The sequence below is a fragment of the Lichenostomus cassidix genome, chromosome 2 (assembly GCF_008360975.1).
Source record: "Lichenostomus cassidix isolate B80296 chromosome 2, HeHo_3.0, whole genome shotgun sequence".
Lineage (NCBI taxonomy): Eukaryota > Metazoa > Chordata > Aves > Passeriformes > Meliphagidae > Lichenostomus > Lichenostomus cassidix.
In genome coordinates, this window is record NC_139482.1 from 20,485,147 (window position 1) to 20,488,832 (window position 3,686).

At 40.4% G+C, this 3,686-nt stretch overlaps 1 long non-coding RNA gene across 2 annotated transcripts; it reads left to right on the top strand.

The window, feature by feature from the left end:
- The first annotated feature begins 249 nt into the window (after positions 1–249).
- Positions 250–2,631, top strand: LOC146440926 (uncharacterized). Of its 2 annotated transcripts, none has more exons than XR_014850377.1 (3): positions 250–440; positions 1,148–1,249; positions 1,334–2,631. It is a non-coding gene; the product is annotated as an uncharacterized LOC146440926 (long non-coding RNA). The 2 variants fall into 2 exon arrangements; XR_014850378.1 differs by having other exon boundaries at positions 1,151–1,249.
- Positions 2,632–3,686: the final 1,055 nt, after the last annotated feature.

Consider the following 3,686-nt stretch of genomic DNA (forward strand, 5'->3'; position numbering starts at 1 on the left):
CCAAACATTATAAGATGTGCAGTGTGCTTAAAAACTTTCTATTTAGTGATTTAGCATTAAATAAACCCTGCTTTCCTAAGACAGACAATAATTAACTACCACATGGAGAGGGTTTAGGTTTATCTGTTAAACAAGGTTCACAGTCTTTTACCAATGAAATGAACATATGTGGGGGAAAAGGCAAACAGAAAGGAGGGTACACATGGACTACAAAGCTCCTTTCCTTTCTGATTTTCCTGAGAACATGAAGCCACAAGGTAACTTTACCTCTGCTATTCTCCATCACAGAGCAGAATGTGGCACAAGGCAACAGTGAGGCAGCATCACCATCACAGCAGTGAGGCAGCATCTCTGTGACATGATGGGCCCTCTCTGCCACACTGGCAAGGCTCTGTGCCAAGGTCAGTGGGTGGCAGGGGACAAGTCTCCACTGCTCAAAGGTAGTGATATACTGTCAGGCAGGAGACATCTGTTCTTGCAAAATTAAAATAAGAGGAAACCTTATGGTCTAAAGAGTGCTGGGGCCAGTCTTGGTCCAGGACTGAGTGAGTTAGGGTTTATGTGTGCAGACTGATGCTTCATGACAAGAATCATGAATTGCCTGTTAAGGAGGCATTAAAATCGCTCCAGCTTGGTAGGCAACATTTTCACAATGAGTTGAAAGCAGATCAAATAACAGACCAGCCTATAACTTCTCTGAAAGTTGCATTGGTTTTATGGGCTTTTATTTCTGGGTTGGGTTTCTTTGGTTTTTGTTTGGGAGTCTGTGTTTACAGTTCTGTAATTGAAATGAATGGCAGATGACTGGCTAAATTCCTTTAAGAGAGTGTTCCCAGAGACATGGTGTCAATAAACAGAAGCATGGAGGATTATAATTATCTGTGATCTGTCTAATAGAATAATAATTTAATATGGGTAGGCACAGAGGGTCAGCTCTTTAGTTCAAATTAGCATGTCTCCATTAAATTAAATGGATCTCTGACAGATTTCAGCAACTGAAGAACTAGCTCAGTATTTTCAAGCAAATTGTGATTTCAAATAGACAGTTCACCTTAAAAAGTGTGTTTGGCAGGGGTACACTCAGACTGCATCACGGAAGAAGAAATGTCACTCTCTGTAGAGTGATTTGCTACTTCTTTCTGTACAGCAGACTGGAAGCATGTGTAAACTCGTTGTGTTGTTGAAAGAGGAATTCAACAGTGCCGGGAGGTGAATGCTGGTCTTTACCATCAGCAAGACACTAAGTGACGTACAGTTTAGTAGAAGGAATTAGTAAAATGGGACAAAACATCTTCTCTCCCATTAATGCAAAAGTATTTTTTCTGCTTCCCAGAACAGAACCGGTGTTGATTGGATGACATGACATTAAAACTGCTGACACACTCAGAGATGGGCTGCTTGTTTACAGAGAATTGAAATTCAGATCCATATTGTCTGAGCAAGGCTGCCTGCAGACAATTTCAAATTGTTTTCCTTTCTCTGAGCCATTTACCCAACAATGTTTTCCCCCAAGAAGTACTGGCTTCTGCTAATCACACAAAATATGTCTGTGCAGCAAATCCAGAAGCACGTGATGGCTCAGGGGCTTTGTCACCTCTATGATCCATTAAAAAGGTTATGTTTTTACATTTTTTATTTTCAGAAGATAGATCTCCAATAGACTGATCACCTGAAGAGGACTGTGGGGCTATGAGCTAGGCTGGGTCATGCTGAAGCCTCATGACTCCACCTCCTGGCTATTGGGAGCTGAACGGAAAATCCATCTCTGGTGTTGCCATGGTCAGGGGAGAAGCAAAGATTGGTGGTTGAAGGCTTTGCAGATAGTTTGGAAAGAAACTCCTGAGCTATGGCACTCATTGCTGTACTGATTTGTTATCAAGTTACACTTGGTTATTGTGCATCACAGTCCTGTGTAACTCAAAGGACACAGGCTTTAAAAGATGACAATAATTTTGAAATAGGCTCAAAATAATTGAGCAGGCTTAGAAAATACCTAATTGTCCATTTCCTGTAAATTATGGAAATGGAAGATAGTTCTGAGCCAGTATAAATTGCAGATTCATGTGATTTAAGACTTTTTTTCTTTTGAAAGTTCCCATACTACCTGCTGCTGTGTGAAATGTGGTAGGTATTCCACTATCCCAACAAACACAACTGATTGATGCAAGCACAGACTCAGAGAAACCTTTAAAGCTGTGCCTCAGCATGGAAAGCATGTGCAATTCCTTATTATGGTAATACATAGGGTTCTGTGGAGACCATTTACACTGTAGACTTTGTGTATGGGACAGTAAGATGGGATGATACCTTCTGTTGACTGGTCTGTTTCTGTATGGCTGCAGAGCACAGTTTGGATGAAGGATGGTGTTGCACCACTTAGGATCTGATTTTTTGGAATAAAAGTTTTGTCTTGCAGTGAGAGAGAAAAACTGCTGAAGTGTTTTATGGCCAATGTGCATTTTGTTGTGATGTTGAGGATAGTGATGATTTCTTCCTATCCTGTTAGAAGGCCAAAGCTTACAAAGTTTTCTGGTTGTAAACTAAGTTTCTTTCAAAGATCTAAATACTTTGAGATATGACAGTTGCAGGGCATATGAGATCTACAAAATGAGGAGCAGCTCGGAAAAGGTTAATGGGGGATGAATGGTGGCTCTGACATACCCAGTTAAAAGATCCAAGGGACATCTAATTTTAACAGCAGGCAGAGAGTTCAAAACAAACAAAGGCAATGGCTTTTGCATACTACTCAGGTAATATGTGTAGCCCCTTGAGTCTGGATGCTGTGAATACTAAGAATTTGCATGGCTTTAAAAACATGAGTAGATAAAATTCATTGGAAAGAACCAATCAGTATCCATTAAATGAAAAGGCTGCAGCTCTTGTTCAGAAAGTCTCTGAGCTACCATGTTTTTTTGGAGTCAGGGACTCAAGTTGGGGGAGATATAAGTGCCTGCTTCCCTTGCATTTGTATTCCCCCATTGCTGACCACAGACAGGAGCAGGATGCAGTGATCAACAAACCCATGGTCTGCCTCAGTAACACCAGTCTTGTGTTCCTATGTTGTGCTGCATTATTGGATCTCAAAAGTACTGTAAAGACCCATTAAAACTGAGAATGACAAAGGGCTGGAGGACCTCTTCTGAGACCCATCTCTTCATGTGAATTTGATTGTTTACTGAAGCAATATTTTATTCTATAGGAAATTACGGATCTAGATGACAGTGTATTCATTCTATTTATCTTCAATGAAACCCTAAGATATTTTCAAAGAATTGATAACTGCTGCATAAGGACCTCATAGTTTCCCTAGGACTCAAATAAATATCCCAAATAAAGATCCCATGACATGTACACGAGTTTTGAAACGGAGTATCCATTTGTATGATCCTTCATCCCTGCACTCCAAACCAACAAGAGAGAGGCATGCTACAAATGTCAGATCAAGCTAAACCAATTTGCATTTTCTGAGGTTTGCATATATGCAATCTTGTCAAATGAAAGCCATAACAAGCTTGATACAACAAAGGACAGAGTGAGCTCCTTCTGCTGTTTGTAGTGGGAGCAGCTAAAGCCTCATGCCTCCTATAAAGGCAGTATGTTTAAAGAGACTGGGAAAGATGCCCATGTTCTAGCAATTTTTTTACTTGCCAGTGTTAAACAGAAAACAAGTTATTGCCACAGTAAGT